This window comes from Bombus flavifrons, chromosome 2, assembly GCF_040668555.2.
Source record: "Bombus flavifrons isolate JBK064 chromosome 2, iyBomFlav1_principal, whole genome shotgun sequence".
Lineage (NCBI taxonomy): Eukaryota > Metazoa > Arthropoda > Insecta > Hymenoptera > Apidae > Bombus > Bombus flavifrons.
The window spans coordinates 10,777,767-10,793,198 of NC_138443.1; the positions used below are offsets into that span (position 1 = coordinate 10,777,767).

General features: G+C 37.9%; 1 protein-coding gene across 4 annotated transcripts in view; it reads right to left on the reverse strand.

Annotated features, from left to right (window-relative positions):
- kek5 (leucine-rich repeat, immunoglobulin-like domain-containing kekkon 5 protein) overlaps positions 1–15,432 on the reverse strand; it is a 292,283-nt gene that overhangs the window by 136,142 nt on the left and 140,709 nt on the right. The window contains exon 5 of one of the 4 annotated variants that reach the window (XM_069132088.1): positions 1,356–1,454. The exons of the other annotated variants lie outside the window; for them this stretch is intronic. The gene's annotated coding sequence lies outside the window, so the exon portion shown is untranslated. The remainder of the gene's footprint in view (positions 1–1,355; positions 1,455–15,432) is intronic. 4 annotated transcript variants of the gene reach the window in all.

Here is a 15,432-nt window from a genome sequence, read left to right on the forward strand (position 1 = left end):
TTAGAAGTCGGAGTGTCAAAAGCTCAACTGCGATTCCCATTTTCTTGCGTAATATAGCGGCAAATGCCAAGAATGCCGACTTCGTTATATTTCTTGTTATCCCCTTGAGGATTACACGGTCAAAAAACTTTCATAAGATATTTTCAAGTATTATTAAACACCTTAAAAAGCCTTAGTCTCCCATTCTTGTAAACCGCAATATGCTTTGATGTTAATTACAGTTCATATTTCTGACCAGTTACCAACCAATCTTCCACCTGATTACACCCTACCTAATTTCACCCTACCTAATTTTTTCCCTTTGAAAAGGCTCTCCCAGTTACGTTTTCCGTAATAACATCTCATCCCGTTCATTTAAATAAACCTCGTGCAAGCACGAAGAGGACATCCAACATGAATCGTCGTTCATTATATAAACGTGTTCCGACGTCAATCCGACATTCCAGGGGACGGAGAATCGCGAGGAACCACATCAACAGGACCCTTCTGATCCGTGCGGAATGCCCCTCGTCCCTTGTGATATTTTAAATGCAGACAGGAACGTGCGCGATTACGAAGAACAAAGGTGGGGAGTGAAATTTTGCTGCAACGTTTAACGGTGTAATTTGATGAGCCTTCGAATTTTCGAGACGCTCCGTGCCTCTCGTCAAAGCGGCCGTAGAAAAAACACGCAATTAATTTACTGCCGGTTTTAATTAACGCATCCAAACAGACTGAAAGAGAAGCGGTGGTAAATAGGGGGAGAGGACTGACGAACGCACAAACAGGAAGGCAAGTGATTTGTAGAATTTTAATTAAATAAAACGCGTCGATGCGCATTAACGGATACGTTTAAAATAACATTTTTGTTTGTTACGTTATTGGTTGGCGTTGTTAAGCCTCCTAATTGGGTACGACGCGTGGCTTTAGGTAGACTTTTGTACCTGCAAATATGTGCCTTTTTCGTCGTCGAACTAACATATTACTTGCGTGAAGTAAAAATAGAGAAAGGAAAGAAAGGGGAGAGTAAAAAAGGGTAGCTCGTGGGTTTATTAAGTTAATTTTCGAACGTAGAGTTTAAAAATAATTTGCACCGCGAATCGACCAGCGTTCCCTTTAGTAAGATTAATGTGCTTGATTTAACTGAATATTCGGATAAACTGCGTGTACGGCAAACACGGCTCGTAATATTTCGAAATCTGATTATGTTAGCGAGAAATTAAACGAAGTTAACTCGGTGTTCATCGTGCTTGTGATGAAAAAATCACGCGGGATCATGGCTTAACATTCAATTTCACTCGATACGACTCGCAAACTACTTCGAAACGAATTATAGTTCAAAGTGTATTCGTAATTTGTAGAACGTCGACTCTTACCCAATTATAAATGAGAACCCACGATATGGAAAATTCAAACACGGATCTGATTCCCGAAAATTAGATTGTAGTTTTATGCGAGGGAAATAGTGTACCAACCTGGAACAGACAAAAATAAAGATTGCTTTTTATTCTCCTTTTTAGACTTTTTAATTTCGTGTTCTAATAACAAGCTAGTAAGGGGGGAAGAAATACTATTAATTATAAAAACACGAAATTTATCTTCCATGGGATGATATTCTACAACAATAATCCATCAAGAAGCTTCTGTTCAAAGTGAAGAGACTTTGTTAATCGACTTAATGAATAATGATTCCGGTTGAGGATAAATATCACTGCAGAACTAATAAAAAAAAATAAAAATAAGTGTATTGTTATTTTAAATTGCTATTATTTTGATAAAAATAAAAATCTATCACCATACAGTGTCATTTTAACACTTTACTTTATACTGATAGTATTTAAGTTTCAATCATTAAATATCAACAGAATTCTCAACATGAAATTCTCGAAATGATATTAGTCAATAAACTTTCCTTCTCCATCGTTCACTTTATTTCGTAAAATAAAGTCGCGTGTCACAAGTTCGAAAACCAATCGATGAACAATTCTCCATGTAGAATCCTTTCTCTTATTACCGTTGTTGTTATCGTCAGTTCCGCATAATAATATACATAGTCGCTGACCATGCACTGGAAAAAGAGAACACCGGATAGAGCAGTTACCGCGAGCGCCTGTCGAGAGTATTGCGTGCCTGCCACCCATTTCATCGTAATTCCGGTCGCTGTTCAACCAGAACTCAAGGATAATATTAGGCTATCTCGTAAGTAATGCGGTTTTCCGAGGACCGTATAATGCAACGATAAACAGGTAGTTCTATGCATTTATTTGCTTACGCTTTACTTGCGTTGTTGGCATGAATTCGGACGCGTATTCGTTTACGATAGTTTCGCGAATATATTTTGGAAGACGCGAGAAAGCGATTGAAGTGGATGTATTTTTTAACTTACGTTAAGATCATTTAAGTGTTTTAAATTTATAATGGCAAAGAGTAGAATCAATTAATCTGTCATCAATACAAATTGTATTTCTGTAGAAATTTATACGATATTGTCAATAGCATTCGATATTACACGGTACATAATAACGATATAAATCGAAACGAATGTGATTCTAAAGCGTGGAATTTTATAACGAAACCTCTGACAGTAAATAATTCTAGTTTCCAATATTTTTCCATCATATCGTAGGTCAACGTGCACAAGAATTTCATTTTAGTGATTCTTCTTTTCTGTCTACTTCCACCCGAAGATTCTATACTTCCACCAAGAATCTCTTTACACGAGGGTCGATCGTGCATGCAGTTCGCAAAGCCATCAGCAACGAGAACACGCGTGTACACCTTGGTGGCGCCTAATTCCGTGAATTCTGTAATCTTCCAGAACCCGTACTCGAACAGACGCGCAGACGATTGCGTGTAGGCACGCACGTGAATTTGCCTGCATATTCGCAAATACTCGGAGATCAAAGCGAATGACAGGAGAGCAAGAGAAAGCGAGGCGAAGAGGAAGCCAGGTCCGAAGTTACGAGGTGAATTTTCCCAGGGATCCGTGCGTGGCTGCCGCTGTTGGCGCTGGCAACATCCCGAATTCACCGAGACTTTCGTTTCTCGGTAAACACCGGCGTCGACGATCGGACAACGTGCGAGGTATTTCAACGACGCCGGCGAATAAGCGAATAAGGAACGTTTATACCGTGAGCGAGCGTAGAATGCGGATTTTCAATTTCTGCGGGAGGCAACTTGTTCGGCCGATATTGCCACTGGTTTATTCCGGCTCGAGTCGATCAGCCGCCGTTCCTCGAACCCTTCGTAGCGCTCAAAATCCCTGATTTTATTTTAAACGGAACCGACGTGGCTCGGAGTGGTGCGATTCGCTGCGATTTATTCAAATGAATCCTATTTTTCGACCGGGACCAACAGTGACGTGTTAAGAGCGAAATGATGTAAACGTCGATTCGCACGCGAACACTGGCTAGAATTAACCGGCCACGAACGTACTCCCCATCCTATGTACGACTTCATGGGATGTAACCGTGTCGGAACACCGGTGGAAACGCGTGGCAGACGAGACAACCGAGGATAATGCCTGAGTGAGGCTTTTTAAGGGAGAATACGTCGTGGGTGAGAGACTGAGTACGTGTGTGGATATGTATGTCCGTTTGTATAGCGACCAGCGAATAAATTTAGAAACACGTAGGACGTAGTGTGCGACGATGTGAGATTTTTATAAATTGGGGAAGAAGGTTCCGTGAGAGCGTTGAAGGATAGGTACGAGGGTTGAAAGTATAGTGGAAGCTCATTTACATGTCCAGAGTTTATTGCGAGGAAATTTTAGTTAGTGACGATTGAATCTACTTATCTAAACATGAACTTCTATTATTGTAATCTGAACGTGGGTAGTCGGTGAATGCTTATTACATGAACTTCAATTATAGGTCTGTTTGTCCCTCAACGTGCTTAAATAAATGGAGTTCTACTTTGAATTAAAATGGAAATTAGTTGTCATCGAGTAAGTAAAATATTGCTTTCTTTCGCAAAAATAAATAAATATGTTAATTATAATTTGCATATTTCACATTCATTTATATCGTTGATATTAATCTTTATTGGGTAAGTAGAAGAGAGTATTCAAATAAGTTGTTATCGTTTCAAGTGTATGTACTTCAGTATATATACCAATGAATCAATTCCAAAAACTTGTACAATAATAAATTAATAAAGTTAATAAAGGCTTAAATAAAATACATAAATTACAATAATTGTATAGTCAACCGTACCGACAATGCTAAGATTTCTCATCATAAAATCCATTAACGAAGTTCTAACTTTTTCTATAAAAGAAAGAAACAACGTAGGAAGAGAAAACAAGTAAGTTTAATCCCTCTGCTTAATGGATTACAAACAAACAACGTTAAATAAAAAACTTCTATGCGAAACGTTGGAAACAGACTTTCGAAGGATAATATTTGTGCAAAAGGACTATACGTGGGTAAATTAAAAACTAATTGTAGTGAATTCTACTTGCAATTCTTGATGAAGCTACTATAACACTTGCAAAATAAAATTTCTTCCAAAAGTACACTTCACCTATATTCAATTTACTAATATTATTAGTTGATAAATATTATTACACAAGAGAGTCCAACTCATGAAATCTCGAATCTCCAATTAATATGAAAAAAGAAGAAATGAAAAATGACTACAGTATATGCGTTTATTTATTTCATTTCCCTACATAGAACTAAAATTATCAAGCATTTTCACGGCCCGTGAACGTTAACAAGAACACGAAAGAAAGAAATGTCGACGTTGCAACGAGATTTCTCCGGCAACAATTCAAACACCCCGATGAACAGACTGTTTTCACATCTTAATGGACGCCAAACATCTCGAAACGAGAATCGACGAGGGAAAAGCGGGAGAGCTTGACTCTCGTTAATACGTCCATGTGCCTCGAGAGTTGTTCGCTGCAGCGGAAAAGCGTCGGCAAACGGACAGGGCGATTTAATACGAGTCGACGAACGAAATTACAATTTCCACGGACGGCGATTTGAATTCGACGAGCGGCGGATCGATAGGCGGCACCGTTCGCGGCGGAAGCTTCTGGAAAGCTTGTTCCGACCGCGCGGTTAAATCCGCATTATGCATGTTTCCGCGCGAGCCCGCGAGCAAATTTCGCGTACGCCACTTTTTTGCGCAACGAAAGCGCGCGACTGTTCAAACATTCAGCACTCTGACGAGCTTAAATGTTTGATTCAAGCAGCTGCAACGTCGCGAGCCCCACGCTCCACCACGCACTGATAATTTATAAACACTAGCCTCCCGAAAAAATTGAAGTACGCGCGTATCGCGTGCTCGCCGTGTCAGCTTCAAGCTTCACGCCATCACGCTTCTATAAATTTTAATGTACCTACGTTAAATTGGTATGCCGTTGTAGGATACTGATATACGCTACTTTTTGCGCTGATCGTAGTAAGATGCTGAATGATGTATCGTTTGCTCGGTGGAAGTAATTTAGTAAAGTACTACAGATGTACATGGTATCGCGTAAGAAGTGGTGGAACTGGGAATGGGGTGATTTTATCAGTAGTCTATGTGGTCGTTAATAAATGTAATGTCTTTGTCTGTTGAGAACTATGTATAAGCGGAACGTATTGTTAGATAGGTATTTAAAGTATTCAACTGTAGAAAATGTAAGTTTATACTAGAAGACATTATTTTACATTATTTATTTGTGATAGTGTCCTGGAAAGATATAATATATGTATGAGATATATCCACATATTTGATTTATTAAATGGAACATCGCGATACTATCTCCATACGTTATCGCGTTTAAAAGTGAACTGTATCTTTTTATCGACTATTTTGATGAAACTGAATGGAATATAGATTCCCTTCAATTCCAATACAGCAAACGCGTCTAAACTACGTATTTACATATGTATTTAAAAAAGATATTGAAGTTTAACTGTATTTTTAACAAATACATATGCTTGAACACCAATGGAAAATCAATGGCAAAATAGAATATCAATTTATATTTCTCCTCTAAACTATTGTCACAAATTCTACAATTTTCATCCAGTGTCTCCCAATTTACACTAAAATAGCTCCGTTTCTTTCTTAAAATTTCCATCACCTCCGTATTACCTCGAATTCTTCCATCGTCAACCTGCAGCTTCCTGGCAATAAGATAAACGCACCCTCAGCACTCAACCTCAATTTTCGCTAAGTCTCACCATATATACCTAGAAAAGTTCAGCAAGCAGCATTGTGATCAACAGCTAACCGTCTTACAGCGCCATTTCTAAGCGCCACCCGTATCCTTCTTGAGACTTAGGAAATCTTGGCGAGAACAAGGCGACTTCAACTAGCCTTTACCAACGACGCTCTATCCTATTATTATTCCGCGTGCGTGGCGCGTTCCTAGGTGATACGATTGAGTTAATATCGCGATATCGGCGTTACCAGGGCGATTCCCAGCTTGTCGGTCATCCACACGGTGCGCACAATTTCACGGTGTCGTTGGTTCGTCGGAGAGAGAGAGAGAGAGAACGTTGTGCAATAAACGCAGCCAGCCGCGCGAAAGCCGCCGTGCAAGGAAGCAACAAGTATCGAATCCCAAAGCGAGAGTCGCACAAAAGAACGCCGTTTTCGGAATCCATTGAAATCCGGTCGATCCGGACCTCACAGCGTGGATGCACGCATCCGTGCATCCGTAACATGGTATGAGTGCGTTCATGATACAGTGTGTGTGCATCCGTGACACGGTATGAGTGCAGCCGTGATGCAGTACGAGCTAGTGTGTCACACAAACGGCCTCAGTGTTCGTGTTCTAGCGACACGCTGCCGTTGTCGACGGATGCAAGAGACCGACACATAATGCGGTCCCTGAATACGCCTTTGTAGGGACAGGCCACGTGCACATAATCGCACTGCCCCCTGCAAAATGCAATTTACAGCCGTGGGTACGTGCTGAAATCGCGGCCGTCAGGTAGACGTCTCGACACCACCACCAGATTGTGCCCCGGAGAACGAGTCACCGGGGGCCAAGAAAGACCCTACAGGAGATTGCTGTGTGACTAGGATGAACATGGATGAACGACTCTGTCCACGGATGACATGTGTCAAGTTGAGGTATATGAACGACGGTCGATGCATAAATCATACGGATTAGCGTAAAAGTGTGGCTTAGTGTACGGATTAAAACACGTTATTTGTGTGATGTATACCGTATAAATGGCTGGTCACCCTCAATGCTAAGTATCGGGATAATTTCCGTGGTGGGATTACTGATAATTGTGTGGGTTGATGATGGAGGGTGAAAAAGGATAGGATGATTGAAATACTATACTTCTGGTCGCAGCAGTATTGAGACACATTTCTATCTTACAGTTATTGTTATATTTCATGTTATACTTTGTAGGTGTCGTAGTATAGTTTCGTTTTTCGTCCATTGATTTCGAATTTCCTTTCGATTTAGTAATTTAACGCGTATGGAAACAGGATTATGTGATACACAGCGTAAAAACTGCAGATAAAACACATATCGGTATAGCGCAGTATGTGTACAACATTTTAATATACCTGTATCAAAGAACTATTGTATTTCAAAAGCAATACATGAAAAACAAAACACTTCAGACTGCCCATATAAAATCAGTTGGATATCTATGCAAATAGCATGCTATGATCGCTATATTTTCATTTTAAAAGGATCTATTTTCACAAAACACTTTTATCTTGCAAGCATAAAAGCAAAACATAAATACGCGAAATTATTTAAAAAAGCTTTAACGGGATATTAAGCAGAAGCAACATAGATAGGAAATGGACAATTTAAGAAAAAGATAGCTTCATTATTACTAGTACTTGTAAAATATTCGCGAAGGACTAATTCGGAGTAATATACTGGTAAATAGGATATAATGCACCTAGAAGAAGGTGATTCGACGCACAATATGATGAATCAATGCCGGGCCAACGTCACTGTACTGGCAATTTTAATTGGTAATTATGTCCCTAGCAATTGCGAGTAAAAGGAGTACGCGGAAACGAGAGTCGAACACTTTAAACGTTAGTGAATATTGCGTCTGAAATTCAGTTTTCTTTGCTCGAAAAATTTAGATTGGTACGATTAAAAGACATAGCCTCATTATTTTCAGATTTCACTTTTTCGGAATATTATTAATAAACATTATTTAAATTGAATCACTCGTATGGATAAATTTCTGATGAATATTTTTTCTGTGGAATTATACGGATTCAAGCTGAATCAGAGTTCGGTTGTAACGAAATATGAAATAGAAAATTTATGCAATACGAATGCAAGTGAAATAAATTTCCTCGCCACGAGATGATGAGTTGTGATATTGTCTTTTCGTGCTTCGAAGGTCGTTTCTGTTCGGAAAGTCTCTTCTGGAGAAAGTCATTTAAGTTATTCCAAAGTGATTTCAAGGTTAATTAAAGATTATACAACAGATATCCAGTTGCAATCAAGTTCGTTTAAGGTCATTTGAAAATTATTAAAAGTCGCTGCAAACTATTTTAGGGTCACGCCAAGACCACTCAAGATTATACCAAATTTAATAAAAGTCATATACAAGATTATGTCACTAATCTTTTGAGGAAAATATTAAATACGGTAAAAGGTCACACATAACGTAAAAAATCAAAACTTCTGACGACTATGCATAGGAGAAGAAAATTAGGTGACACTAAAATACATACTATGCATTATGTAAATGAATAGTTCTTTTGATGATAAAGCCATAAATTTCGATCTATCCTTGATTTTGTAAAGCATGATGATTAAACGTATCGTTGCAAATTCTCTTGCTGGATTCGATAAACAGCGCTAGGGAAGTAAAGGTAATTTATTACAGCGTCGTCGAGGAGACCTTAATTAAAACAGCGACATACGAGCATAACTCCGGTACTAAGCAGTTAATGATCCAGCTACGGGAATCCGGGCAAGAAGCTCAAAGACTCGTTGTAACAATGAAGTGTATTCCGGTGGCGGTTTCTTGCTGCAGCACGAGCATTTCGAGGATGAATCAAATTAATGAACTTTTAACGAGAACTAAGTGCTTTGCAGAGAAAATCAGCCGACACATTATATTAAACAGTGAAAACAAAGAGTAAGGTTAAGAACTGAGAGCCATGACTCAAGATTATGATGTGTTAACATTCAAAGACGTATTCATCATGCTATTTAGTACGTGTACGATGACTTAACCTATTAACTTTCATCTTAAGAAAGTCTATCTCTTTATTATAAACTGAAATTTTAACAAAAAATTTGAACATTAAGAAAAACGATTTGTTTCACTCACTTCTATATAAATTTAGTAATCAGAAACATTCTTATTGGAAATAGCGAGAGAAAATAAAATAATAAGAACACGAATACCTGTAGGAACTCGAAATAATTAACACAATTGTTACAGCACGTCCCAATAAACTCAATCGCGAGAAGGTTTCCTAATTTTTTGCCATGGTTCGTTGTATCGTGAAATGGGCAGAGAATAGAAACGAGGCAAAAACTTGGTACTGGTAAGTGAATAAAGAAACCGGCACGTGAGAACCACTGAACCGTAATAGAACGTGCTCCTCTGCAGGGCAGTGACCCGTGTGCTCACGGGACGCGAACCAGCCTCCTTATCAATTGTGTCATTATGAAGTTAACGATCTTGCTTGTAACAATGGCCAGTCCGTATTGAAAGTCTCATAATCCTTCGCCATCTTCTCAGCCGGATGTATCGTTCGTGTCGTTCGATTTCCCTCGGGCCGGAAGTCGCCGTCGCGATTCAGGGCCCCGGTTCCCCTGAGTGCTGCGTTTCAAAGCGTAATCAATTTTAAGCTGTTAAACCGAAGACAATGGGTTCTGTTGCGGAATCGTTGCATCGTCGATTATCCGTCTGATAATGTAAATACGATCGAACCGCATTTCCGCCGCGCTCCACTCCGCTTACCGTTTTTTGCAATTATACTCGATTCTTCTTTTTCTTGTAGCCGTGTTTCTGTAACTTTCATACTGTAGTTTATATATGAAGTTTCTGCAACTTTCATACTTAAAGTCAGCTAATTTGACTTGCTACATTTACTGCTTCGGTTGTACTTTCTATTTTCCACTTTCCTCTTTGCTATTTGAAAGCTTGAGAGTCACAGTGGCATAAGCCAGATCGCTGCTATTTTTTTACAAGATAGTATTCCGCGTTTCATATTATTAAAAATTTATTATACTTTCTGCAATGATAAAAACGTATTGAAAGTCGTAAAATCTAGTACGTAATAGAAGCCGTGAAAGATGTAATACTACCGAATAGTGTTTCTGTGTTGATTGTCGTCCTTTATATTCGTTTGATGTACTTACCGCCGAATCGCCCGTAACGGATAACTGTACTATTTGCCAAAAACCATTGTCAACTGCTGTTAAAATTTTACCTTGTTCAGTGGTCAAATTCACTACGATGAACGTGACTAGTCATAAAAATTCAATTCGAACTAGACACATATTTGAAAGGATTAAAACTATCATGTGGCTTTCTGTCTGTACGTTTTTACGCTTATTGTTTACATTTCGATTCTGTGACACGTTTATGTGTACTGTGATAAGTTCACCATTTATATGGTTTTGAAGCTTTAGACATCGTATTCACGACACAGGTTATGATTTAAACGCTGAAAACGTATAGCGGAATTTCAGTTTCAATTCATGAAATAGAGAACTCTGAAACTGTTTTATATTTCCACGTCTTTCACCTGTCACAGTGTCCCAATGATAAATAATAAACTTTATTACGTGTATCTGCTAAAAAATTGTAATTAAACGTCGTCTACTCGTACAGGGAATACCTTTAATTTAGAAAGGTCCTAGTTAATCGTAATTAAGGTGAAATACCAGAGCTTCATTTTATGGATTTCCTTCTCCAAAGTTCTCGCAATGTTTCCAAATTATTTTTTCTCTTGATAGTTCTATTTTCCATCGCATATATTTTATATTTACCATATTTTACATATTTTATATTTTAAATATACCATCATAAATTTTTCACATCTCCGATTGCAAGCTTTTGGTGTAAAATATTCCATTGATCGATATATCTAATCAACAGTGAAATATTTAGTTACGTATAGAAATTGAAGCAATCAAGCTAAAAGAAACAAATATCATTGAATTTCGCAAGGTACACAATCGATTTAGTTTTCGACATGGTTTCATCATAGTTTTCAAAATGGTTCCATTTGTATGTTACAGAATAAATCGATTCTATCAGAACACAGAAATTTTCAAAGCACGGAAACCACGAAAAATTTAATTAACGTTTTTCAATATTATTTAAACTTTTCCGTTTTGTCTTTAGTAGTTACGATGCGAAACACGCGCACTAAATAGCGAGTGCACTGCAGTTCGACCGTCTTTTTTTTTATAAATACGGGCCACGGAGCAAATAACATGGAATGTTCTTTAGTCGTTAATAGAATCCAATTTGCTTATAAAAGAATGACGTTTAATGTTATATCTATTTTTAGTAATCTCTCCCTACAGATATGCATTTTTAAAAACTTGTATCGGTTGGTAACGCACGTTGTAATATTTTCTGGATGCCGCGTTATAAATGTCACGTTACTAAAAAAGATGTCTAATAGCTGCTTACTTACAGAATATCTCATCAGCTAAATGTCATTTTTGCGGTCGATCGATTCCCATGAAATCTATGATAGAATTGAGTAAAGAGCGAAACGAAAGAGTATTTACATTTTAATCCTTAAATAACGGTATTTCCGATCTACTCATTTGTTTTACTAAATTGTCTGTCTCATTTACTTAAGAAGCTCTCTGATGGGATCCAATTTTTCAAACTATCGGCGGATTAATTCGTGATAATATGCCACTGGATTGAGAAATCCATTTTTCTCTATGAGCTTGCACGAATCATTTAAACGAAAATTTCTTCTAACAGAAGGAATATCAAAATTTTAAGGGCAATGTTAGAAGTACAACACAAATTAAAGTATTTTATTAAATATATTCGAAGACTAGGAATTTTACAAACATGGAAGTCTTCCTTTAAAATAATACCTTCCTCAGTCAATATCGATAAAACAACGTATTGTTAATATACAAAGGCTGTTACGCGTAGCTAGAACTAATACATTCACCTAGCCAGACGACAAAGGACCACGTAATTTTCTGTACTGCGATCGATTGAAACCGAATGTACGTGAGTCTTCCTCCGCTCTCCGGGACAAAAGAGTCGAAAGAAAGACCGAAAGGAGAACGATAATTTAATTCCTCAATCTCCCTGAAACGTTGCCCAATTCGTTCAAATTATATCAGATGCGTAGTGTGCGTGCATGAACTTTAGAACTTAAGCTACGTTTCTACACGTGACGTATGATATTTCATCGAATCCATAATTTAAAAAAAAAAAAGAAAAAATACGTAGCTGTTGAATTACAAATAACAAAGAGGATAGTATATCACATTTCATAAACTGTCTTTTTCTTGTTCCTATGAATGGCTTACGCATACATCGTCCAAAAATTCGTTCGAGATCAATCTCTGAAATATAGCAGTCAGTACCTCGGAACCTCTCACCCGTATCAATCTTCGCGGTGCTAGAAAATTGCCATTCGAAGCCAATTCGCGCGCGCGATGCGACAAACATGGCTCGCGATCGGAGTCACTATATATATCGAAGTCACTAGCTATCATGCAGAATCGGTTACCGATGGCGTATAAACCGAGGTGAAATCGATACGCGGCTAGTATCGACTCGACTAGATACGCTCTGTTGAGTTTCACGATGCATGGTCTCGAATCGTTTCTCTGGTCCCTTTACTTCTCCCGCGCTCTGTTCTGCCTGACTAACATATCCGTCTCCTACTCAACGAACTTCTGCCACGACAACATTCGTTCTAATATGTAGCAATGCTTTCATGTAACCTCAAAATCACCGCTCTACTCATTAGCTGGCACCACCAGAGGGTGAGAAGTTAAATAAATTGCACTTCGCCTATTAATCAGTTCATTTAGCTAATACTTAAAGCAATGAATATCTTTGTGTCAATATGGAATGTAGTATAATGAACGACATAAAACAATATTTAAAAACAGAAATATTTAGTGTCCATCTAACTAACGAAACCGATCTGTATTCTTCACTGTACAGTTAGTACAATAGTAGTACGTTACTCTAAAGCCCATGCTTGAGAGTTGGAGTTAAGAACTCTTAGAGCATCTTAGCTCGAAAACCAGTCCTCTATCTTCTAACAATCGCCATTATTAACCACTTTAAACCACAGTTAAAATATTAAAACCAGAATTTTAATTTCATACAATGATACCAAGAAATAGTATCCTTGGAATTTCCTTAAACCGTTTCGTTGGGATTTCTTGTAGCCACCTTGTAACCAACCGATAGAAAAGACCGATGTTCTCCATAATACATCTGGTCGTTCGTCTTTCCTGTCTCTGGCGCGACTTGATTTATGCTATCGCCGATTGTTTGCGATAATATCCGCCACGCAATTGGAAAAGTCAGGATTAAACCTGGTGACGAATGAGGCGCGAACAGTAAAGATAATGCAGCCCAATCGTTTCCAACTCCATCCCCTCCCCCCACCTAGATTTCCATAGCGATATGAGACTTGTCAGGAGATAAGTAGCGCTAAGCATAGCCTTCCCAGGAAAGATCAGAGATCGTGACACGGATAACTTGACCAGCGATCTGCACTTCCGATTTGTTAGAATCCGAAGGATCGTGTAGGTGCTCGATTGCAAAACGAGGGAACACGTATCGATTGCTATGACGAAGCTCGCGTGAAGATGCAAAAGAACGTACGACAGGGACACGTCGTATGTGTGGATTGGTGATTACAGTGCATAGCGTGTGAAATGAAAAGTGTCGAGCTGGTTAACGTTTTTACAGCGATTGATATGAATGTCCGATCATTGGGGCGTAGAAGGTTTCAACGGGAAGTTGCTTTTGATCTGGAGATTTCTTTCGAAGGAAAGATAGTTTTTTTAATAGCTATAAATAAGGAGTGACTATCGAATGGTGTGAGGAGTAAGAAGGATATAAATTTCAGTACTTATGATTGACGACATAATTGAGATAGTTGATCTTAAGTTATGAGGATAGAACTTGTCAAACGTTTTGTGACAATTAATAGTCATAAACAAGTAGTTAATTAAACAAGATTAAACAAATGAAACAAAATTTTAATATACGTATTAAATGAAACATCATTATTTGTTTTAAAACATACACTATATGCTCGATAATTCCATATGCATTGTTATTAACGTCATATATGTGATAAGTAGAGTACTGCGTCACAAGAGATCGTGATTAATCCTATTAATAATTATATTTCGAACTACATATTATGCATACATATATATAATTCTGAATAGCATCGAGCATTATGGTCTTATACTATCATGTGAATACGAACAGTTGCTATTTTAATAATACCTTACAGCTAAGCGACGGTTGAAATCATAAATGGATTTTCCATTTTAGCTTACAGATGAACGATTATCTGTGTCGCTATATAGAGTATCTAATTAATCAGTTTAAAAATTCATACAAATTGCAGCACTCTGTACACACTTTAACGTATTCGATTATATCAGTTCTTATCACAACACGCTCGAAAGTATCATCCAGTGACTTCCTCCGTTTTACGTTCTATGTATCACGTAAATCGATCTTTAAACAGCACGAATTCAGTTGATTTATGTATTACAAGTTTTCAGGGAAATCGGGACATACCTATAAAAACGATATATTCAACGAAAGCATCGCGTAAAACGGCAAGATTGATCTGGAGTCACGCCACTGAAAATATTTATACAGCCATCAAGAAAGTTTCTAATTTCAATACACATAACATAAAAATAAAAAAAAAACAGAGGAAAGGAGATCGTTATCCTCACGATTAATCTGGCTGAAAAAAAAGAAATTGCATTTAATTATTCAAATCTATTTCCTATCGAAATACGATCGACCGATTCCTCTTGATATAGCGCACTTCATATACACAATTTTGGCACAATTCATACGGTTCTATTCATCCGAAAAACACAGGAAATAAAAAAATAAAAAAACCGTTGGTCACGCGCTGATTGCGCTGCCAATATTCGTATATCGACACATTTCGACGTATAAAGTTTTGTTAGAAATAGTTAACAATGAAAGTCGTGAAAAATGAAATTTCATTTCCACTGAATGTACGGCGGTCGATCATCGGTTCTCACTGTCCTTTTAAATACCTACTTTAAAATGTTCGATACATGGGAAACGATTTAGTTCGTTCGTTTAACGTTTGCCTCGCAAATACACGAAAACTCGATATCTTATCCATTCGTCTTTATCGAAGGGAAGCCAACGTCACCGATGTATTTCGGTCGTTCGATCATATGCCGAGATTTCTCTCGTGAAAGACGGAAAAAATATGCGAGGAACATCAGAGAAAAACGACATGAGAAGTGTGTGCCGT